The 25,808-nt window shown below is 36.7% G+C and overlaps 1 pseudogene across 4 annotated transcripts in view; it reads right to left on the reverse strand.

The window, feature by feature from the left end:
* The window catches only part of LOC143257250 (histone-lysine N-methyltransferase SETMAR pseudogene), a 54,749-nt pseudogene that overhangs the window by 15,215 nt on the left and 13,726 nt on the right, over positions 1-25,808 (reverse strand). Inside the window, exon 2 of one of the 4 annotated variants that reach the window (XR_013031741.1) lies at positions 6,582-8,907. The exons of the other annotated variants lie outside the window; for them this stretch is intronic. The product of XR_013031741.1 is annotated as a histone-lysine N-methyltransferase SETMAR pseudogene, transcript variant X1 (transcript). Of the gene's footprint in view, positions 1-6,581; positions 8,908-25,808 lie in introns of those variants that run through there. 4 annotated transcript variants of the gene reach the window in all.

Consider the following 25,808-nt stretch of genomic DNA (forward strand, 5'->3'; position numbering starts at 1 on the left):
TCGTCTTTCTTTCATAAGAGTGGGTGGAACCAGACTAGCTGTTTAGAATAAACCAGGGATTCTGTATGGTTATTCAGGGTAAACCAGAGATACTTTTGGGCTATTAAATATAAATCAATGATCCTTCTGGGCTGCTCAGAATAAATCAGATATTATTATAGGCTATTCAAGATAAAACAGCGAGATTTCTAGCTGTTTTGAATAAATTTGGGATTTATTATAGGTTGTTAAAGATAAACCAGGAACCTTTCTGGATTATACAAGATAAGTCAAGGATAACTATATGCTGTTCGTACTAAGCCAGTAGTTCTTTTTTCAGTATAAACCAGGGATAATTCTATATTTTCTGTATATCTATTCCTTGTTCTAATTTTCGCCATTTTCAGGAGTGATATGAAGAAAACATTTTAATCTCTGGAAGTTTCAGATTTATCTCTGATTTCTGAGAAGATCTCTGTTCTTTATGTTTGCACTTAAGATAGCTCTTCCGATTTATTTCTGGTTTGTGGACAGAATTGTGTTTGTTATATTTGTTGTTGGAGCAGATCTTTTGGTTTTTGACAAGTTTCGAATTTGTTATATTTGCACTTGGACATATCTTCTAGTTTCTGTGGGCCCGGCATAACCAGATGGGTTAAGGTGTTCGACTCGTAATTTGAGGTTCGCGGGTTCGAATCCCCGTTGCACCAAACATGCTTGCCCTTTCAGCCGTGGGGGCACTATAAGGTTACGGCCAATCCCACTATTCGTTGGTAAAATGGTAGCCCAAAAGTTGGAAGTGGGTGGTGATGACTAGCTGCTTTCCCTCTAGTCTTACACTGCTGAATTAGGGACGGCTAGCGCAGATAGCCCTCGTGTAGCTTTGCGCGAAATTAAAAAAAAACGTTTTTGTGAAGGTTTGTATTCGTTATGCTTGCAGTTAGAATAACTATGTTCTATCTACTACTCAGTTGGTTCCTATAACTTGCATATTCTATAATAATACACACAAATCGAACTATATGAATTACTGTGATACATGTTATGTCTTCTTTGAATATTCTCAAAGCTGAGAATAACTCTGTTTTGTCCCTGTGCTCATCAAATCTATGAGAAACGTTTCAACTTTTATTATCATGTTTCGTTAGTTGAAATTCACAACACATCCCACTAATAACTCTTAAATTTAGATCTTCGTATCACCCGCTTCCGGGTATGCTGTGCTACAGTGAATAGATCGATAGTACATGAGGTGAGGAGGTAGAGGTGAAAAAATTCAGATGTAAGAAATGAAAGGAAACTGTGGTTAATAAGGTCTTTTTGTATAGGATAGCCACTGACACATATAAAGGTACTGTTTATCACTCGCAAGAGGGCGTGGTAGATATTAAATGGAGAAGACAAGCGTGTAGTACAGATTATATCAGTTAATATATAAAGCATAATTTTACGGTTCGTAGCTTTTTCCTATCTATCAAGTTGCAGGTTCTACATCTTAGCTGGGCCTAGTTTTCTTTGATGAAAACATTGAGATGGTAGAGATAAAACGTAAGGATAAGGCTTAGCAATCACAATGTTCGCCAGTTAAGAAGCTGGAATTGTTGGTTCACATTTTCTGTTTTCTCTTTGTTCCATCTAACCTGTAATCTCGAAGTCAAAATTCGGGTATGAGACACTGGTGTGCAATATCACTTTTGTGAGCAGTCCTACATAAATACTTCTAAAAGTTGTTTTGTTTCGTTTTCACTCTCGTAGTCAAATATTATTAGAACTTTGATCTCTGTTTTAGTCCTATAGAAAGGGACCCCATTTGAACAAACATGTGTATGTACTTCTTTTTATATAGCATAAAGTTTACGAATTCACGATCGGCTTATATATAAATTTGAAGTTCTTAGGTCTAACATTTGTTGCATAAAGTTTACGAATTTCACGAGCGACAAATAACTTATCATAGTTATTAAGCGTGAATAGTATTTCAAGTACCACCGACCATTAAAGTGTGTCCTCAATATTAGAAAAATCATATTTATCAAATTTTGCCTAAATCGAAAGTTTAACCTCTTTACTACACGAATAATTAATTTTTGTTTAAAATATCTACCGATTAACCCGTAGTACGTAATTAAAAATAAAAGACTAGCTTCTTTTCATTCCGTTTCCACTTCACCGTTAAATTGTTTGTTTGTTTTTTTGGAATTTCGCACAAAGCTACTCGAGGGCTATCTGTGCTAGCCGTCCCTAATTTAGCAGTGTAAGACTAGAGGGAAGGCAGCTAGTCATCACCACCCACCGCCAACTCTTGGGCTACTCTTTTACCAACGAATAGTGGGATTGATAGCCACATTATAATGCCCTTACGACTGAAAGGGCAAGCATGCTTAGTGTGACGGAGATTCAAACCCGCAACCCTTGGATTACGAGTCGAGTGTCTTAACCACTTGGCCACGCCAGGCCTTCACCGTTAAAACCAGTAACAGAATATAATTTAGCACACATATTAATATTATACTATTTCATAGGCTAATTTTTAATTCAAAAATCTTTATCAATTATCTTGTTATGAGTCCAATTGCCACTAGCAAAGGCAATAATTAAAATTAATTGCTCATAGACGTTAACGTTGCAGAATATTTGCAAAGTTTTTAATTCAAGCTATGAGGATGTTCACATGTGAATCAATTTTTACAGGTTTTTATCAGTAAGAAGTAAAGTTATGTGTTAAAACAGTTTATATTACTTATTCCTTAGGAATATAATATGTATCACAGAAAATGTACTTTCGGAGATGTGACATCGTATTTTTGTTTTGTGTTCAACTTGTACATGCTCGCCATTTCAGCCGTGGAGGCGTTATATGCCACGGTCAACCCACTATTCGCTGGTAAAAAAGTAGCTCAAAAGTTGTCGGTGGGTGGTGATGACTAGGTACCTTCCATCTAGTCTTACACTGCAAAATTAGGGACGGCTAGCACAGATAGCTCTCGTGTAGCTTTGCGCAAAATTCAAAAAACAACAACAACAACAAAACAACTAGTGGGTTATAAGATGTGTTTCCTCACCATGTAAAGTTGCTCAGCTTTCAGAGTCAGTGCTACCATAATGTATTTCCTTGAATTATCTATATCCCCACTGTCGTTAAGAAGTAGAGATCGAACCTGTAATGTCCTGTTAATGTTGCACTAAACTGAGCAGATACAAGACTTACTCTGAATTGTCTATGAATTCCGACGGTGTGGAGTTCATCTTCCGTAATTATAAAAAAAAAAACTCTGAGTAAGTAAAGAAAAGCGTATATCTGATATATTCAGTGCCGACGAGGCCTATCACGTCAATGTCAATACTCTTCGGTGTTAGAAACGCTACTTATATTACCCATCAGTTTTATGTACGTTACAATAAGTTTACATTAGGGTACAGTTTTTTGGGTTTTTTTAATATAATATACTATGAGTTATTATTTTCTGTCCCCCTGGTGAGCTCTAAGTTTAGGAACGTATAACGCAATAATCTGGGGTTCGATTCCCGCAGTAGCTAGAGTTCAAATAGTCTGTGATGTGGTTTTGCACTAAAAAAACAACAACAATTATTATTGTATTTATGTTTACAGCGTACTCTACCGTTTGGCTATGTATAAAAGTTCATTGTAATCTATACTGTATGTTGCTGTGACATCTACAAAATGAGAAATAATGCAAAACAAAGTAAAACATACATACTTCTAAATATCAGCAGAACTGGATTCCCTTGAATAACTGTGTTAGATAGAAACATTTAATTGATATCAGTCATACTAACGTTTATTAACCTTTTTCCATAAATGTCTCGGAAAGGAACGGAAGTGTTCGACCTGAACGGCACCTTATACACATGTGGGCTAATCGGCCAGGTCACTAAAGGGAAGAAAGACATGCGACAGCACCTGCCGCTACAAAGCTTTCTCTAGTTTTTTTACTGTTTAAACAGTTACCTTTATTACGTGCCTACATCTAAATATGTGGAATGAGTTCAATGGCATAAGGTCTCGAACCCCAGACTCTTCGACATGCGGTACAATGTATGAGGGTCGTAAAAATTTCAAAAGCACTTCCTGCGTCACTTTCGTACAGTAAGTTGGTGAGGTTTTTACTAAGGGAATAAATTATTATTACTTGTTTAGTACATAAATACCTTGTTCTGTAGTAACGCTATTGTCACTGAGAGCTTTGCAACACAAAACTACACGGTCTGTTATATTATACCTATCAGATTATCCACGTAATCATCCATATTATTACCCATTTGATATTCAGTAGTTTATCTTTGTAATTATCCATTATACTATCTATGTAATCATTCATATTATTATCCATTTGATTACCCAGTAGTTTATCTTTGTAATTATCCATTATAGTATCTATGTAATCATCCATATTATTATCCATTATATTATCCATGTAACAATTTATAATATTATCCATTTGATTATCCATGTAACCATTTATATTATTATCCATTTAATCATCCATATTATTATCCATTTGATTATCCATTATACTATCCATGCAATCATCCATATTATTGTCCATTGGATGATCCAATAGTTTATCTTCGCGATTATCCAGTACATTAAACATGTGATTATCCAATAGATTATCGATGTGAAAATTATCTCGATGATTTAAGTTCACGACTTGCTAATCTACACCAACAATTAATTTAGAATTAATTTTAGCAGCAGAGCGTTGAAAATATAGCAAAACAAACAGTGTGACTTGAGGTAACACTTCCATCTTCCCTTAAATCCTTGATTTCAAAACTAAAATCTAAAGATATATATATATACGTCTTTTAAATAACAAAAATGCCTGAGACGATATAACATGTGCGATTTTTATTTATTAGCATCCTCGGAACGAAAAAAGAAGTTGAAATATCTTTTACTCAGGCCTAAAATTTATTTTTTGTTTGTTTAACAACACGGTGCTCACTGTTGATTATAAGTTAAAACATTATTTTATTTTAACAACTCTCAAGAAAAAAAAAGTAAACAACTTTACAAAGTTTACTTTTGCTGATGTTCAACGTCGACTGAATTACGTCAGCAGAGCAATGCTTATGATTGGCCAAGAGAAACTAGTCTCCTGTCGTCTTAAGCGTGTGGGAAGTTCAGAAAAACCAAACGTTGTTAAGACGCTGAGACAGTGGTATCTAGGACCTTGAGGTGTACATTCTGTAACAAAGCGAACTTAGCGGTTCCAGTCGGTAACGTTAGTACAAATTCAAAAACGATAAAGAGGTGTTATATTTTTCTTTACGAAGCATTTAACGAGAGAGCTGTAGTCAGAATATTATTAACAGCATGATAGTTTTAATGATAGCTGTTTTAATTCAAAACGTTTCGTGAAACGGTACCTAAACGAGTAAAGACACCAGTAGTCCAGAACTAGCTCCAGTAGAACAAAGCAATTCGCAGTTTCACTTCGTGTCTGTATAAAAGGAGAGACAGAAGAAAACAGAGCTCACGAACAACTGACAGTGATTGAACCGTAAGTTATACACAAATTGCTTCTGTCGCTTTCTAATTTCCCAAACCAGCACGTGAGAAGAGAGCCCTGATAAAGCCATATCTAAGAAGTTAGTGTTTATATATATATTACTTAGTGTGTGTATTTATATAGAATTTCATCTACTCCTGCAACTTGCTATGACGTTTTCCAAATTATAGTGTTTGTTAATTTTATAAATACTTTATAACAAAGAATAACTAAAGTTTAAAGGTCAAGAACTGTCTAAAACATAAAAAAACAACTCGCTCTTCATTACCTATTGACCGAACACTGATCACCGAAACAGATTTCTGGTGAGTTTCTTATATCTCGGTGGCTGTTAAAAGAATAAAACCGCGTTTACCGAACATTTTAACATTTACCACTGCCTCTCAGATGCGTTTCTGGTATTTTTGGTTCGTGGCTACACGAGGACTATCTGAGCTAGTCGTCCCTAATTTAGCAGTGAAAGACTAGAGGAAAGGCAGCTAGTCATCACCACCCACCGCCAACTATTGGGCTACTCTTTTACCAACGAATAGTGGGATTTACCTTCACCTTATAACGCCCTCACGGTCTGAAAGAGCGAGCATATTTGGCGTGACGGAGATTCGAACACGTAACCTTCAGATTCCGATTCGAGTGCCCTAACCATTTGGCACTGCCAGGTTCTCTGTAATCTTTAAAATAAAAAGGTCGTATTTATTGTCTTTAATGTCGTTTTTACTGATATTTAAGACACAAATGCGATTTTTGTTGTCGCCTTTAATATAACCTTAATCTTGAATCAACAATCCAAGGCTCTGTTTCTATTTTAGTAACACTGTATTTTGTTTTCATCCGCTGTCGATTTTTTTTCTATCAGGAACTAAAACTCCAGGAATGAATACCTATTTTTTTTAAACGTTAAGAAGCTATTTTACTTTTTGTCATGCGATTTTTAGCCACGTTTTGAAGTTCATAACGTATCACAATCAGTGAAACCCAAACATCCTTGTTTTACTAGTTAGCACAAACCTGCTTATGGGACTTTATCTGTGTCGTGCTCACGACGGGTATCGAACGATATAAACTCTTAGACGTACCGCTGTGCGATTGAAGATGGCCCATATACACTTTTATACTAATAGCATTGTAATCGCTTATATTTAAGATATTTATGTTATGTTATTTACTAGACTGAGCTATACCATTTAATACCCCCTCGTTTTAGTTGTTTATCCACTCATGTTTCTACCCTTGCTACGCTTGGCTTTGAACGTCACTTTCGTGTGTTTGTGTGTTTGTGTTTTTCTTATAGCAAAGCCACATCGGGCTATCTGCTCAGCCCACCGAGGGGAATCGAACCCCTGATTTTCGCGTCACTTTCGTCTAAAGTTGATTTCACGTGGTAAAAATTCATACGGTTGCCAAACTCGAACTGCTCGTTTGTTTTCTTATGTAGTTAAACTCGATCCTTGGGGCGGTAGGTGATAATTATTGAGTCAGCACCTCGCAAGAACCTGTAACGTCAACACATCAGACAAACAACTCTGGGTTATATCGATCAATGTCTTCATTTTTTATTTAAATCCAGTATATATACATATATATATCGAGAGCATTTTCTTAACAATTCTTGCTAGGCCTCAATATAGAGAAAATGCTCCGAATGCTCTCTGCTATCAGTAAAAACATGGGAGGTTACCTATAAATGGCGTTCACAGACAGAGATGTTTTTCTTATACAACAGGTTATTTCTTTTTGCCTTCATGTGTAGGAAGTGACCAAACGTGTTAGAAGGATAACCTGACTTGTCTTCCACTTCGTGCTTTTTCGAAATTTTCACGAGCGATAGCTAATCTGTACTTTTGCAGGAAAATTGAATGAGAAACGCTCAGAATAGTTTTAAGATAACCATATTCGTAAACCAAGTTTTTTAACGTTTTGTGTGTTTTGTTTTGTTATGGACTCGATGCCTTAACAGTTGCATCATCACTCAAATCAATTAGTTCTTCGATTATACTGTCATGACCTCGACCTCTCAGGTTGGGGTCAGCATCAATGTTACTTACATCAACCACTTTTCCGACTGTTGTAAGAGGATGGTGATCTTAGTCTGAGGAAATTAATGCTATTTCTCAAATAATACAGCCATTCTAACATTAATTTTCGGTTTGTATTGGTATGACCTTGAACTCTCAGCTTAAGGTCACCACGCGACATTTAATATTTTTTGTTTCATTGCTGTTTCCGTTAACAGGAAAATTACTCTATGCTTCAGCTCACAGAACACACTCTAGAAGTATTACGTCATCCCTTAAGTAATGTCCGAATTCAGGTTCAGAAAAACAGAAAGGATTTCAAACGCTTTTAATGTTATTTAATCAATAGTGTATATTCTATTATTATTAATTGCTTCCTGCCAACAATTCACAAGCTTCTGAATGTCACTTCTATAAAATTCTTAGGGTTTTGAGGAAAATAATGTCGAGAGGGTAGTTTTGACATCTGCACGTGTTCCAAGCTCTATTCCATCAACATAGCTTTGCAAACTTCGGAATAGATGATAATCAGATGGGGCTAGATCTGGAGAATAAGGAAGATGTAGAAGTTTTCCCCAGTCTAGCTCTTCAGTCTTTGCAGATGTGACCCTTGTTGTATGGGGCCGTGCATTATCCTGGTGTAACACAACACCTTTATGATTGATCAAAGCAGGCATCTTTTCTTTCAGCGCAACATTCAAACGCTCTAATTGTTGACAATAAAAGTGATGTAATCGTTACATTGATTGGCAGCAACTCAAAGTGGATCACACCAACAGTATCCCGCCAAACACTTAACAAGACTTTTCTAGGATGAAGGTCCATTTGGAGCAGTTTACCTGCACTGAGCCATTGTCCGTGACACTTAACATTTTTATAATATCCATTCATCTCCTGTCACTAACCTGTCGAAAAAAGGTGGATTACGTTTACGAGAGTGCAGAGAAGTGCAAATGTCCACTCTTGCTCCAAGGTTGGCTTCTGTCAAATCATGGGGGACCCATTTTCCAAGTTTTGATACTTTTCCAAGCTGTTGCAGATGACGGTGAACTGTTGAATGGGTTGAATTAAGCTTCGGTGCTAGCTCTTTAACTGTTACAGCACAATCTTCATCAAGTGCAGCCAGCAGTAAGTCATCATTAAACTTAACAGAATGACCTGAACGTGGCACATCACTTAAGCTGTAGTTACCTGATCTGAACTTCTGAAACCACCTTCGACATTTTCCTTCATTCAGAGACTCTGCACCATAAACACCTTGAATGTTTCGTGTAGTTTCTGCTGCACTATTACTTTTTTTAAACTCGTAAAGCAATATATGCCTAATGTGCTCCTCAGACACATCCATCTTCATAATGGTTTATTTGATTAATGATCTGAAAAAGTGGAGTTTGGTTAGTTTCTTTTATTTGTCTGAACATTTTTATACACGCCCTACTACATATTTTAGTCATTAAAGCCTTCTACAAAGACAGAAATGATGATGCACTTTCTGTATTAAATTTTCGGACATTACTTATGGGATGACCTGATATTTTACCCATAATCCAGTTGTTGTTTTTTTTAGAGGGGTTGGGGCGACCAAGATAAAGTTAAAAGAAATAAAGTGCTTTTATTCTTTAAAGGAGAATGTTATGCAATAACTTAGTACATAAATACATTATTTGACTATAAACTGTGCAAACTACTGAGATTTCAACGTGAATTGCCAGTTAGGGTTAATAACCCATGAACGAGGCCTACTTTCAAATTTGGATGCGTTTTTGTGTGTTCACGCAACTCTTAACATGTGTGTTAGACAAAATAAAAATGAAGAATAATGAAATATGTCAGTCAACGTCAAATACTAGATTATTGGTTCGTTTGTTTTGAATTTCGTGCAAACCTACACGAGGGTTATCTGCGCTAGTCGTCATTAATTTAGCAGTGAAAGACTAGAGGGAAGGCAGCTAGTCATCATCACCCACCGCCAACCCTTGGGCTATTCTTTTACCAACGAATAGTGGGATTGACCGTAACTTTGTAATGCCCCGACAGCTGAAAGGGCGAGCATGTTTGGTGCGACCGGGATTCGAACCCGCTACCATCGGATAACGAATCGAGTGCCTTAACCATCCCGGCCATGACGGGCCGCTAGATTATTGACTATTTTTATTTTATTTTTTATAAATTGCTTTCGTGAAAACAATATTGTACACATAATAGCGCAGAGAAAATAGTTTATTTTTACAGCTCTGTTCAACGCAGGAATCGAATCCCGTAATCCCGTAATTTATTGCTGTAAATTCATTAGCTTACCACTGAATCACCGGAAAGGGGGGAATGATTACGTAATAATGAAAAACTAATTTGGTAAACATATATATCACAAGATTTTAAATACTCTATTAAGAAAACATACTAGGGGAATAGGACCCTTACTAAATCAAATTAACTCTTATGCCCTAAATATACAAATGGGAATAAAATGGTGTTTGAATTTTAAAATGAAGCGTGTGTGTGTGTGTGTGTGTGTGTGTGTGTGTGTTCTTATAGCAGAGCCACATCGGGCTATCTGCTGTGTTCACCAAGGGGAATCAAACCTCTAATTTTATCATTGTAAATCCGTATACGCCTGGCATGGCCAAGTGGTTAGGGCCCTCAAGCCGTAATCTGAGAGTCGTGGGTTGGAATCTCCGTCACACCAAACATGCTCGCCCTTTCAGCCGTGGATGCGGTATAAACTGACGGTCAGTCCCACTGTTCGTTGAAAAAGAGTAGTTCAAGAATTTGCCGTTGGTGGTAATGACTAGCTGCCTTTCCTCTAGTGTTACACTATTAAATTAGGGACGACTAGTGCAGACAGTCCTCGTGAGCTTTGCGGCGTGAAATTCCAAACATATAGACTTTTGCATAATACACTAAATTATTTTAATAAAAATTAGCATCAGAATAATTTATTGTGTGATCTCGACAGATCACGTACATGATGACCATAGTCCCAAGTACCTCTCTCCTATAAATATATATTTAAGAAATATAAATCAAGCTGGTCACCATGCACTAGACGTTTAGAATTAGTATAATATTCATAGGTTATAAATATCTTTCTATAAATAGAATTTAAAAATAAATCAAAAAAATCTAGACAATATATGGACATTGCACCGAAAAGAGCCGGAGTACTGTGGGTTACTCTGGCCCACAAGCACTACAACTATAACATACTAAGTAGCTGAGAATGAAAGTTAGTGATGGAGGAAGAGGTCTTTTGCACCTGACCCTCCTGGGTATAAAAATTTCCAACATAACCAAACACCCATAAAGAAGAAGCAAACTTATCGCTGTCCAGCGGTGACTGAAAATGGAACAGTTACTTAACAAACTGAATATTGCGAAATAAAATGAATAATAACTAAAATAACCAGTGAATAATACATTTAGTCATGAGGTGACTTTGTATACACTTTTTTTTATCAAAATTATACGTAAAAATATTTTACTGTTGTCTCTTTAAAAAATATCACATAATTACTCTAAACGTTGATGATGGCTGCTAATAATGACTTAATTAAGTCTCTCATCAAAAGCCAAACATATCACTTGTAATTTGAAACTTGTTTACAAACAGCGAAGCGGCAGAAAAACAAACATTTAGAAATGTTAGTACCACTTTGTGCTTCCTACACAGTTTCGCTCTACGTTAAATAGTGCATTTGTTTGTTTTTGTTTTCGTTAGCACGCATGAGTGGATATGTCTTAACATTACCAAAACAATACTTTTATATACACACCTTATAACATACATATAATCAATTTTTTTTTTCTGTTCCAGGAGCTGATAAGAAATTTTATAACATTCTATAAAACGTAGCAACAAGCTTAACAACTGAAATACCGACAACATAACTTATCTAATTGTTTATTTTGTTTACTCGAAGAGCCAGCCACATGTTGAGGAAAATTACCTGAAACCTCTTGTTTATAGATTATGGTTCAAGCATACCTTTCGTTAAATACCTTAAATAAAAGACAAAAACTACACGTTTGGATTGAGCTATTTCTAAATAACACACAATGCTATATTTAATTACAAACTTAGGTTTAGGTTTTGTTTCTGACCATTGAGAAACTTTGCTTTAATTGTATCAATAAAATAAATGAAGTGGGAAAAGTATAAGAAACACGAGGAACAATTACTATCAGTAACTTAATAAACCAATATTTATACCTCAGATTTTAATAATTTCTTTGTTTATTGAATTTTGCCTAGAGATACCCGAAGGCTATCTGCGTTAGCCATTTCTAAAAGTGATAGACTAGACAGCAAGGGCAGCTCGTCAACAACACTCACCGCCAAATCTTGGGCTATTCTAATCGAACAGGGTTTGTTTGTTTTGAAATTCGCGCAAAGCTACACGAGGGCTATCTGCGCTAGCCTTCCTTAATTTAACAGTGTAAGACTAGAGAGAAGGCAGCTAGTCATCACCATCCACCGCCAACTCTTGAGCTACTCTTTTACTAACGAATAGTGAAATTGACCGTCACATTATAATGTCCCAACGACTAAAAGGGCGAGCGTGTTTGGCGTGACGGGGATTCGAACTTGCGACCCTGAGATTACGAGTTGAGTGCCTTAACCAGCTGGCCACACCGGGCCTAATCGAACAGTGGGACTTGTACATCACACACACAGTGAATTCATGGCCTTAACTTGCAACAATTTTTAATCAACGGGACACGAGCCATGCACCCTCAAAAAACACGATTCGGCATGGTAGCCACTAACTAGGTCACGCTTTGCCTTGCACTTATTTAAAATAGTCTCAACCAACGATTTCTAACCAATGACCAGCTAGTTTCGATCTAAGAATTTCACGGATCTCTGTACAATATTAATTTATAAAGTAGGGTGGCATTACATTGTAGAACAATGTACTTTAGTTGCTGTATTCTAAACCGGCTTTCTTATTGGCTGAAATCATTTCCCAAACACGCGCTAATCTGTTCGTATTGTAAATTATAAAACTTAACGTGAAATAAACGAGAGGGCAAATTTTATCTGCAAAGTCAGTCCGTCTAGAGCGTTTTTAAGTGTTAAACTATATGTGTAAACATAAAGTCTGCACCAGGCTATTTATATTGTTAAATAGTATAAAGTATGTGTAGAAACTGTGTACACTCGGTAATCATACTGTTTAACTCTGACATATTTGGAATTGAGCTATATGAACTTGTTTATTGATGTAACGTCTTTTTGTAGTTAGGAACAAAGCTACAGAAAGAAGTATTTGTGCTCTTCCCACCAGAGGTATCAAAACCCTGTTTTTAGCGTCGTTAGTCCTCAGATATTCTGCTGTGCCATTGGTGGGGAGACGTGTAACGCCTGTCTGAGTCATTCATGGTAAAATAAATATGTTTAGTAATTTTTGCCCTAATTTTCAGTTGTAGATCATTCAAATATGTTTATTTTAATTCATTTACTTAATCTAATTCCAACATAATAGTCGTTGTTCAAAACTGATGATGTAAACATCGCCGAGTCTACTCGTATCTAGTCCTGATGAACCCTCGTATTCTCCATTGGTTTCTATTATTTCTTCTTCCAAACGCTTTTCAATTGATCACCATTCTTGTATTTCTCAGTGGATTCACTTAATGTTTGGTGGGATTGTACCTTGGTCCAATACAAACGGATATCTCTTTTGGTGTTGTTGAATTATGCCTTTAAAAGGACTTTATTGGGTCACAGATCAAACAAACTCAAAAATGTAGATTTGGGGCTTCTTTGCAGTTGTATTCGAAGCAATCAAGATGAAAATTTACGCAAATATAAATGTTCATACGCCCAAACAAGATGACGTGCAAAAAAAGTTGGATTCGTTTTGGTCAATCAGTCGGCCATATTTTGAACAAATTATGTGAAATTTGATACAAAGATGCTTTCTTACAAGTCTTAAGGAGTAACATAAACTGCTTTTCTTACTTTTTTTTCTGAGGTCAGAATTGGCCATGTTTGTACCAAATGATAGACATAATGCATTCCCCCGCGAGTGTTGACCTTTTTGTTTTTTTGTGTTTTTTTTAGCTTTAACGCACAAGTTCTTAAAATTCCTTTGTCTGGAATCAGTGTTTCTGACGTCCTTGGCAGATGTAGTATAGGTGACATACAATTATATACTCTTCTCAACTTTTGTTGTGAAATTACTTTGTCTGGGACTCGTATTTCTGGTGATGTTGGAAGGGGAATTTCCTCAGTTGTAATTCCACGACTTAAAAGGGGAAACCCCCGAAACAGACCCTTCAGAAAGTGGAAATACTTATCCTTGTTTTTGAATTTGGCACAAAACTACTCGAGGGCTATCTGTGCTAGCCGTCCCTAATTTAGCAGTGTAAGACTAGAGGGAAGGCAGCTGGTCATCACCACCCACCGCCAACTCTTGGGCTACTCTTTTACCAACGAATAGTGGGATTGACCGTCACTTTATAACGCCCCCACGGCTGAAAAGGCGAGCATGTTTGGCGCGACAGGGATGCGAACCCGCGACCCTCAGATTACGAGTCGCACGCCTTAACACGCTTGGCCATGCCGGGCCCAGGAACATCCAAACGACAGCATTTGTTGTTGTTCTTATGCAGTGTGATACAACTACTGAAATCTGAAACAAAAAATGTGTTAACCAAGGACGTGTGCTTCTACTCTTGTAAGAGCAGTATTTAACGAGGTATAGTAAAAAAGTGTTTTAATTAGCATGCGTTGAATCGATCAAAATAATTATGAAAATCTTCGAGAACAAAATCCAGATTAATATAAATATTTGAACTACCTGAAAAGGAATGTTGGATTTTTAATAATAAATTAAAAAAGAATGAGCCAGAAATACAACAACTGTATTCTAACACAACTTTATTAAGCTTCTAAGTAAATAATCCAGTGTATTTCTGAGCAAACGTGCAGTGTATACCTACAGTTTAGTTTTAAGTTCACCTGAAACGTATTTACGAGTGTACTTATAGTGTATTTCTGTGTCTATTTCCATGTGATAGCCTAGGCTTTCTTCCTTACATACTAAACGCGTGTAGCAGGATCTTACACAAGGGCGGTTGTTGTGGGCGTTTTACTGTAACATTTACTTCCCAAGTCTAACCAACGCCTTCAAACATCAGGCTATCCACGCCCACTGTTAATGTTTTAGGCAACTCTCATCAAACGATCACTCTTGTAACGTACCCAAAGCCCCAAACTTTGAAGAACAATTTAACGACAAAGGAATACGAACGAAGGATTCTTGGATTCACCATCCGAGATGCTACCCATTAGGCCACAACCGGGCTCAGCCTAAATTACATCTTCTGATCATGTAACTTGCCACACTAACACAAAACATCTCTCTCTCTCTCTCTCTTTTATAAGGATAAGTATGGCCCGGCATGGCCAAGCGTGTTAAGGCGTGCGACTCGTAATCTGAGGGTCGCGGGTTCGCATCCCCGTCGCGCCAAACATGCTCGCCTTTTCAGCCGTGGGGGCGTTATAAAGTGACGGTCAATCCCACTATTCGTTGGTAAAAGAGTAGCTCAAGAGTTGGCGGTGGGTGGTGATGACCAGCTGCCTTCCCTCTAGTCTTACACTGCTAAATTAGGGACGGCTAGCACAGATAGCCCTCGAGTAGCTTTGTGCGAAATTCAAAAAACAAACAAACAAACTTGGATGTTCCTTTGTCTTTGTGTTTGCTTCCAAACGTAAATGAAGAGGTTATTAAACGATTATATTTGTGTTTTTGTTTTGTTTTTACTGTGTTAAGATAACAAAGAAGAATGGAGGTTGAAAAGCTGGGAACACAGACTATGTCAAAGTGCAAAGTCACGTGCTATTTTTTGCGGATGTAAAGATACGTTCCACAGAACAAAACTGCGCAGTATAAATCTAGTAGTTTTAGCAAGTGTCAAAATGTTGTTCGATTTCTATGTCTCTGAAGTGCAAAATAAAATCTACGCCACTTAAATTGCGACCATTTATGAAGAAGTATCATACACACAAATATTTTAAATTTATAATAGTTCTAAACCACGAGGTTATTCAGATAAGATATCTTCAAATTACAGACTTTTTAGTATCTTCCACTCCCAGTAGGGTGGGTACACATTATATCGCTGACTTATGAAATAGATTTTTTAATATAACTTTTTAAACATAAACGTACTTATGGTTCTACCACTATGTGGTTTAGAGGGCTTTAACAACACACATATCACACAATAAAATTTAAAATTTAATACCACCATTCATGTAATTAATAATTGTTTGTTAGTTTGTTTTAATTTCGCGCAAAGCTACCCAAGGGCTATCTGAGCTAGTCGTCCCTAATCTAGTTGTGTAATACCAGAGGGAAGGCAGCCAGTCATCACCACCTACCGCTAACTCTTGGGCTACTCTTTTGCCAACGAATAGTGAGATTGACCGTCGCATTATAATGTTTCCACGGCTGGGAGGGACGAGCACGTTTGGTGGGACCGGGACTCGAATCTGCGACCCTCGGATTACGAGTCGAACGCCTTTACCCACCTGGCCATGCCGGGCCAGGTATTGAGTATTGAAATAAGCAAAAGTTTAAAATTAGTAAGTATGGCGACCACACCAGTCATAACATAATCGGTATAAAATAAAACAACAAACAAACAAAAAATGCTAAACCTAACAGAATTTCAAGATCACAAGTATCGCTAGATAATAAAGCACCAAACAAAAAATTCAGCGAACCGAGCGTTCTCGTTAGGCTACGTTTTAAAAGCAGTCAACTTATCAACACCAGTGAGACACGTGCTCCTAACTTTCGACCAGTAGCGAAGTCTTCCTTTGAATGGAAAACGGAGACCGAAATATAATCATAAGAGAAATTCGTCCTCTCAATTTTGAATTTAATGGTCACAATCTCCCCCCCCCCAACCAATTAAAATTTGTTCCCCCGTCTGTACGTTTGCTTTTGTAATTTACGAGGTGTGATCAAAAAGTGCTAAAACTTCACTTTTATCCAAAGAATAATGTACATACATCAGTATTATATGTTATCCCGTTCAAGTAATCTCCTTCAGCTGATACACACTTGTTAAACGTTCCTGCCATTTTTGGAAACAATGCTGGAAGTCTTCAACTGTTATGCGACTAAGTTCTGCTTTCACATTATTATGGATAGTTGGAATGTCATCAAAACTCTTTCCTTTCAACTTAAATTTGATTTTTAGGAACAGAAAAAAATCACACGGGGCAAGATCGGGAGAATACGGAGGGTGTGGTACCACAGGAGTGTTTTTTCTTTGCCAAAATTTCTTGAACAGACACAGCGGTGTGTGAAGGTGTGTTGTCACGATGAAGACGCACACAGAGTTTTTCAGTTAAAATTACCAGACGCGATCCAAAGGAAATGTCAGTGGACAATGTCGACGGTCGCTCAGAACTTGGGTCATCTTTAGCAGATTCCCGGCCATCTTGAAAGTGTTTTATCAATTGATAAACGACAGCCTTACTTAAGCAGTCATCACCAAAGGCAGTTCTTGTCATTTCGAGTATTTCTGTTCCTCCTATTATGACAGGGGCAAGAGATACGTCTGTCTTTGAACACTTTATTCACAACACAGTATAAGGTCTGGAGAAATGACGTGTTCGTGGGGTACATCACCAGTTGTACTTTGTACACAACTCAGTGAAGCTCGCTGTCTCTGTACTGGCACTTGTAACAGAAGTCTCAGAACTTTTTTTTATCAGACTTTGTGTATATATATATATTATCTTGTGTGATTTATTAGTATCATAAGTATAAACACACACGTAGACGGATTACACCTTTTCTTCTAGAGTTCTTCCGACATTAAAAAGAATTGTTTTCCATTGTACACACATTGAATACATATAAATTAACCTACTCTCACTTATCTATTATAACAATATTTAGCGTTTGTCCCTCCTGAAAATGTGTGCATGCATTACTGTCTTCATGCGCATGCGCTCGTGCTCCTTTCAATATGATGCAAACAAAAGGTGGATAAGAATATATTTTTGTCGACGTTTTACACAACGACACATTAAAAGCTTATCAAAGGTTCTAACGTTAGGTAGTAGAATAGCATTATCAGTTTATTTATTGGCAGTTTTAAGTACGCTAAAAACTTATCGTTAATTAAACTCAAGCGCGTACACTAGTTTGTTTTTATTTCGCGCAAAACTATACGAGACCTAAAGGGGCTAACCGTCCCTGATTTAGCAATGTAAGATTATAGGGAAGGCAACTAGTCATCACCACCCACCGTCAACTCTTGGGCTACTCTCTTACCAACGAATATTGGGATTGACCGTAACATTGTAACACCTCCACGGCAAGTCGAACGCCGTAATCACCTGGCCATGCTGGCACTGTGTACACTAGTTAGAGTCTTAATTTGGTTTTTTTATTAAATACAGATACTGTGTCAAGTACTACAGATCTTATGCGTAAATCAGAATGATTGTGAATTAAATCAGTAGATGAAGTTTTGTCTTCTGCAGGGTGTCCCAAAAGTTCGGAACCAAAGACACCTCAAAGAATTTCACAGAATGTGTTACACGCGCTGTCCTTGTGGTTCGAAACAAGTTTGGATTAACTCGGCCTTCCCGTGCTGCTTTTCCCATGCCATAATCAGTCAGGTATCTAAAATTAAAAAAAAACAAAAAAACTGCAAGTCACCCAAGGTTCTAGACCTTTCGGACACTCTGTATTATAGGGGACGGCTAGTGTCCATTGTCAAATTTTGTAGTTTGACCACGTAGGTCAAGGCGTTCGACTTGTAATCTGAGGGTCGCGGGTTCGAATCCCCGTCGCATCAAACATGCTCGCTCTTTCAGCCGTGGGGGCGTTATAAATATTATAATCCCACTATTCGTTGGTAAAAGAGTAGCTCAAGGGTTAGCGGTGGGTGGTGATGACTAGCTGCCTTCCCTCTAGTCTTACACTACTAAATTAGGGACGGCTAGCGCAGATAGCCCTTGTGTAGGTTTGCGCGAAATTCAAAAAACAAACAAACAAACTCTTATTGTTGGTCCTTCCTTAGTGCACAACTGGCTATCTTCTCGCCGTCCATCGAGAGGATTGAAACCTCGGGTTTTAGTGTTAGATGTTCACCGGAACAGGGACGTATTTAGTGTTCTCGAGTAATTTAGAGTTCATTCAAAAACGAAGGGCGTAACGGGACAATTGGTTTTTGATTTAAACTTAAAAGTTTACAAACTTGAAAACTAAAACTATACAATTTCTGGAGAATTTAATAACATCACGAAAATATACCGTGAAAGCAAAATATAACATGTTGTGATGTGTGAACCACACTACATCTGCTACATCCAGTGCTTACACTGACGACGGCTTTCATGAAATTCGACGATTCATCAGAATTCAACAGTCGTGGTAGTTAGTGGTCTAGGCATTATGTGTATCGCAGCTTAAATAAACAACAATTGTTCGTGTGTGAAAGATATTAAGGAAGTGAATCGTAACTATTATCTATTTCACTTAAATAATTTACAGATGTTAATATTATTTAATAATACATTATTTGTTTTAATTTAACACTTTTTTATGGGTTTTTATTCTATTTATCTATTAACAGAATAAATTGTACAGTTTTATTATCTATTATTCAAATAACTTGTACAGTCAGTTAAATAAACTGGTAAATACCACCGTTGCACATTTATGAGGTTATTAACAGTAGCACCCCTTAACGATAATCTTGAGAGCTTGTAACGCTAAAACTCAGAGTTAAAACCCCTAGTTGAGCATAGCACAAATAGTCTGTTACTTAGCTTTATTATTAACAAACACACAGACAAAAATTTACTGTATGCGGTAATACTAAACTTAGAATGCTGACAAACGTTAAGAAACTTTGTTGACGGTCCCATCTTCTCATTGTAAAGAGGGGGATTCCCCGCTGGTCGACTGATCACTAAATCTCTTGGTGATACACATTTTTTTTTTTTTTTAGTGTAACAGTCTAGTCATCATTCTGAAAAATGCAAAGGATGTGAATATTCTGTCATCAACTCATCGTTGATATTTTTGGCTTCTAGCTCAATTTTCAGTCGATGAGTGTATCCGAACCTTTGGTTCGCATTCTTCTAGTATTCTTCTATAGGGGGCAGTCTAGTATTTCCGAGAGGGTAACTTGGTATATAATTCAAATAAACTGGTAGCTGCGGGAGGCTAAAATTTTAAGGTGGTCGATAAGGGGGTGAGAGAATTGGATTTATTATTGATATACGTATATGTTGCCATGTTTGTGTTCTTAGAAATTGAACGAAAAATGTACATGAGTGAAAATGGTAAAGTTTAAGGGGTGGTTTCAGGCTAGGAAGGGATGGAAACTGCTTTTTTACATCAATGAAACGACATGAAAACTAAACTTAGGCTTATGACTTAGAAAGATGTGTATGTCTGAGTAGGTAATTGTCATACTCCAGTTGTATCTGTGCTAAATCCGACTAGTGGACACTAGTAGTTTGAAAAACAATTTTTATGTCATTACATCACAGATACAGTAAGGTAACTCGCTGGCCAGCAGATGGTGGCACTCTCTTTTCAGCCAAAAGTATTCAGATCTTAAAAATCTTTAGAGGTCAACTGAAAAATGTAGGAGAAAAGAGATTGAATAAACAAGTGGGAGAAATGGACACAGGTCAACTATGTAAAAAGTAACAACTTCCGGTGAGACAAATTCGAAAAGCTAATCAGAGGACATGACGTACCACGTAGAAGAAGCTAATGCCAGAACAACATGACCATGACAATAATATAGCCATATAGACGAGAAGGAAGATAACTAAGGCCCGAGGATGCATCATGATAGGTGGATTCTCTGCGCCATTTCGGATATCAGAGGCAACGTCCAAGTACTATAAAGAATCAGAAAACTTAATGGCCAAGATGAACACAAAAGAGGCAAGGATCATGAAACGATCAAATGTCCAACAGCTGTACAGCGTAAGACGCCATGTTTTACAATAAGATTTTTATTTGTGATAACAAGTATAATATCAGCGCCTCATACAAACAGAGACCTTGGCTGTTCAGAATTTCTTTTCTTCTTGAGTAGTGTCGGCCCCGCATACAAACAACGCCATACTTATTTAATGTGAGTTTGAATGACTAGCCCTTTCCGGTCTTAAGGGGTCCACCTGCCTTTGATCTTTAAGGTGGATGTCAATACCAGAAAACAACGCATCAAGTTTTTCCCGCTAATTTTTTTTTAAATCGCTTTTAAAGTAGAACAGAAAATCAGTAAATCTTAATTGATATTTTTTATCTCTTTGTTAGAGCGATTTTCGTTCATTTTCAAACACTACCACACTGCAACTATTGTGATTATTATTTACACCAATAAGACACGGCTGGCCACATAGATCCTCCTCCGGACATGCGCAGAAACCTTTCGTGGAGAAACGAGGGGTATGGTTTGGTGATTTTTTGCGCCTGCAGATGTTATAGTGTGTGGTAATCACTGCCAAAGTTCTATGTTTTTCTTTATAATTCATACGAGGAAAACTTGACACTGATATTTGTTTTATCGCACTTATTGGTTCGTTAACTTGGTTCAAAACGTGTCGAAAAATTTTGTCTTTAGTGCCAAATAAATAGTATTTACATACCTATTCTTTGGACGTGTAGAAGGACAAAATCGCCATACAACTAGAACTGTAAGTATGATCATAGTTCTACTGATTTGGGAAGTTATGGGAATGTTTAGTAATTTAATATTTTGTAGTTTATTTTACCCATTTCTGAGAGTCGTTTTCTCTACTTCGGGTTATAACTGCTATAACCTTTAATAGGAAACTGGCGAGGGAAAGATATAACGAATATTTTGAGGTTAACAATCATAAACCAAAGTTATATACAAGAAAGTTTTGTTATGACCATTCCTCAAAATATCATTTGTAAATTTTGGAAACTAGCCCTGATTTTGTACAGCAAAAAGCATATTGTGAAGATTCGGTTGTATTCATTTTAGTCAGCTATTGTTAAGATATGTCTGTTGTGTCATATAAATATCACAGTTAATGACGTGTAATAGTTTTCTTCATCACCCATCTCGTTCGTTTCTAAATTTTATTAATCCAAAAGTGGGATCCGCGTAATCAAATAACGCAGTTAGTTTATTTAAACACAATGTGATAAAAAATCTTGCTGTATAACAATATTACAGGTTTAGAGCACAGACGTATTTGTAACGGAGCTTCTGTAACAACAATGTGGCAGTTGTTAGCTTTGTATGTAGCAGCACTAACACAACACGGAAAGCTGTGACAACAGTTACAACTGTAGACAACAATGTAACAGTTAAAGGACTTTAGACGTAACAGTGTTAATAATAACAGAGCCAGATATCTGATTAAACTTGCGTGCTGTTTCCATCATAACACCTAGCGTAAAAAAAAAAACTGACCAAAATGTTGCGTAAAGTCAACCGGTTCCTATGGAAAATACACAATTAATATTATTATATGAAATATTAAGTTTTGGTTACATATTGTTGTACATTAATGATTAGAAACTGTTTTACAAAAGCCGTGAATTCACATCCAGTTTGGAGAACTAATTGTCGGGAAAGTTAAAAACAGCAACTGATATTCATTATTTTATCTTGTCATTAAATGCGTGGTTAAAGCTAGGGTTAAACTTTAAACCTAAAGTTAATTCGGTCAGGGACAGCTCGATTAGGTTTTGTGAAATTAGGTCAACATCAAAGCAAAAGTTAATGTCGCTTCCAATATGTGACCGTGGTATTTTATGTTCCCGAAAAACGAAGTGAAACAGATTCGATCTAATACACTATGAAAACTCGTAGGCTTTGTTAATCACGTGACTGGAGGGGCGAGGATATTCCAGACTATTTAGACTTGTGATTTAGAATAATTTACATTGCCAATGAAGATTAAATAGGCGAGTCGAAAGGCTGAAAATATTAACGTTTCATTTTAACTTTTGAGGTTTCATTTTTCGATTACTGTTCGTTATTGGGATTGAAAATTATTCTTTAAGTATTCATATGAGAACATTTAAAAACTTGACTATTTCACACCCTTCAACAGTACTCTTGCCATCAGAAAGTTTTAAGGGTCCTAACCTTTTTCTAACATATTATTTATCTTTGACATATTTAAGAAAATCATTGCTATTAAACCCGTTTGATAGCTTGGAATATTTTTACATTTTACAGTTTTAAATTACGTTGCTTCTTACATTTTATAATGACGTAATTTCGTTCTTTAGTTACTTTTTTTTTTAAACTTCTGAGATCGTGTAGTATATGATGCACGTTTATACGTGGATATATTTCATCACACATCTTTAGGCCTAAGTTACCTTAGAAACTGTATAACAAACAGGCTACGTAACTTTAAGCCTAATCCACGATAACGAGAAAACCTACTTGTAGGGAAAAATATATATCTAAAAACGGCTGGTATGGGTAGAGAAAGCACTATGTGAGTTTCAACAGCAAGGCGGACCGCTCTAAATCACGTTTGTACACAGTGTCTGTGCTTGTTTTTCATAATTGCGAAAATCGGGAGTTTTGTATTTGACAAGCCTCGTGGAAGAAATCCGTGTGCAAAATTTAACTAGTCCTAGCAGAAGCGATTGTTAAGCATACTGCTACACCAAAGATTTTATATATATATATAAATGTAATAACAGTAACTATCTCGTTTAAGTATTACGTGGTGGGTGAGTTTGGCGTTTTATGGCGCAAAGCAACTAGAGTATCTGCGTCGTATTACTTGGTAGACGATACTTTCGAAAGTATATTAGTATTATTTGAAGAGTGAGTTACATAATGTATACCTAACCATATAACCACCCCCTTTTCTTGTCAGTTAACAGCGCTCGCCTACATTTTGGAAATATGGGTCTCTCTTGCCTTCAGGAAAAATTAGAACCTTGAATACAAAGGTCGTAGAATAAATAAACTGGTTGTTTTTACGCAAGGCTTGCTTCTGTCTGTGACCTAACTTATACAAGACTGGTGTTATAACTTCTGAAGATAATCAATAGAATTGTGTGGTAAGCTCAAACGACAGAGTTTTTGCCACGTATTCTACAGGTTGTTTCACAAGACGTCTAATTACTAATTAATTAAAAATTTATCCTGCTAATCCGCTACACATACCTGTATAAATACTATCCAGGGTTTTGAGTCGAGGTATCGGATTTGTTGTGACTGTGGTCTATCATCAGGACTTCACTCAGCTATTTTAATGCTTTTAATATGGGTTATCCACTTTAATATGGGTTATGTTGATAACTTCTACATTATGCTAGCTAACTGTGTTTTCACTCAGAGGTGGGTCTAAAAGCTTTTGATATATTTTACTAATCTGTGGTTCATATCCTCTTGTAATTCTTTTTGATCGAGTCGTCTCACCTGAGAACCAAGTTGGTGCCTAGGTACTGGTAGTCTTCTAACTTAAGAACCAAATTGGTGTCTAGATTTTGGTAGAGTCGTCTCATATCCAACATGTTATCTTGATTATTTGTTGTAATGTTGTATACCTTTAGAAGTTACTTTAGTGTTACTTTAGTAACACGCCCATCTTAGTTACCAGACTTTTAAGTAACTTTTTTATTCACCAGAGGGACTTTCTGTTAATTGATGTGTAGTCTTTAGCACTGGAATCAGATGCTTTCACGCAGAATATTTTCATACAGGTTTTTTTTTTATCTTTTTTCACTCTTCTCTTGGTAGAAGTTCCATTTTCTACAAAAATTACGGGTTTTGCATCTATATGTCTGTTTGTATCAAAAAGAAAAAATACTTGCAACTGGTTCCCTTATCATTTTAAATCGTAATTTATTTTCGAAATGCTCTTTGTGTAAGAAACTGTAAATTTCCCCAAAACCTTATTACACATACTAGTAAAAACACCAGGCACAGCGTTTCTTTTATTGTCTTCATGGTTTTGAATGTCTTGGATCATTCCCAATAACCCTCAAATTTTATGACGAGTCATAGGTGATAAAGTTGGGTAACTTTTGTTACGGACAGATAGAGGCTGCTTTATTTTATACATTAACAAGTAAAAGTACCCGTTCCCAGTGACGGGAAACGTTAAAGTTAAATCTATCAGTTTAAATTATTTCATGGACTTTTAAAAGTCAATTCTGTTACATTCTTGGTTTCACTCACAGCCAAAGCTCTGAATTACTTATACCACCCACCAAGAAAAGTAATTGTTGAATATTTAAGTCATGCTAAGAGCCACTAACCAATAACATACGACAAATCTGTAATTTTATTAAATAATTTGCGTCACATTTTGAAATGTGACTAAGAGTGTGGTTAATTACCCAACAGCTTAATGTAGAATATTCTACTCGTGAAATAAGATTTGGCATCAGTATTATTCATGTACGTTCTACCATCACTTTGAAAGCGAATGTTGAGCTTTACCTGCGTGTACAGCTTTTCAACGCAGCGCAGTAAGCTGCCGCTGTAAACGAGAGACGGACGAACACTCGCACAGTGTTGTAAAATATTGTACTGTTGCAGACATTTTCTGCTCTTTTTACTGTTTGACAAACTGTCTCAATATCGTTACGAAAAGCGTTTTAAACGAAACTGTTTTAAAACTAAATTAATAACGTTTTAAAAATTAGATTAGAAACGAACGTTCGTTTTTCTACACACTTTTCACATCTTGTCTGACACAGAAGAAAAGTTAAATAACATACAACAAAATAATGTTGCAATCTAACCAATCTTAGTGGACAATGCTGTCGAGGTCAACTTATGTGACACATGCTCACAGACGTGGTCTTCCCTAATATATCACTGTTACTTGGTCAGAAGCCCCCACAGCCTACATTCAAACCGAATAATCGGTTATAGCGTCCCTGGAACTGAAGATGTGGAGTAGGTTTAAGGCACATCTCGATTCGAATCTTGGACCTCTCGATACGCAGTTGGACACACCAAACCTGGACCTAAATTCTCACGTTCACGTAGGGTATGTGTGTGTGTGTTTTTTTTTATAGCAAAGCCACATCGGGCAATCTGCTAAGCCCACCGAAAGGAATCAAACCCCTGATTTTAACGTTGTAAATCTGTAGACTTACCGCTGTACAAGCGGGAGGCCGTTTACGTAGGATTGGGATACTGCGAATTGGGGGATCTATTTGAAATAAAACATTCCTGTTTGTATGAAAAATAATATGGGTTTCTACTGTTTCATTGGAATAATTCCAGCTGTTCTGAAAATATGTATATAAAAATG

This window comes from Tachypleus tridentatus, chromosome 7, assembly GCF_004210375.1.
Source record: "Tachypleus tridentatus isolate NWPU-2018 chromosome 7, ASM421037v1, whole genome shotgun sequence".
In the NCBI taxonomy this organism is placed as follows: Eukaryota; Metazoa; Arthropoda; class Merostomata; order Xiphosura; family Limulidae; genus Tachypleus; species Tachypleus tridentatus.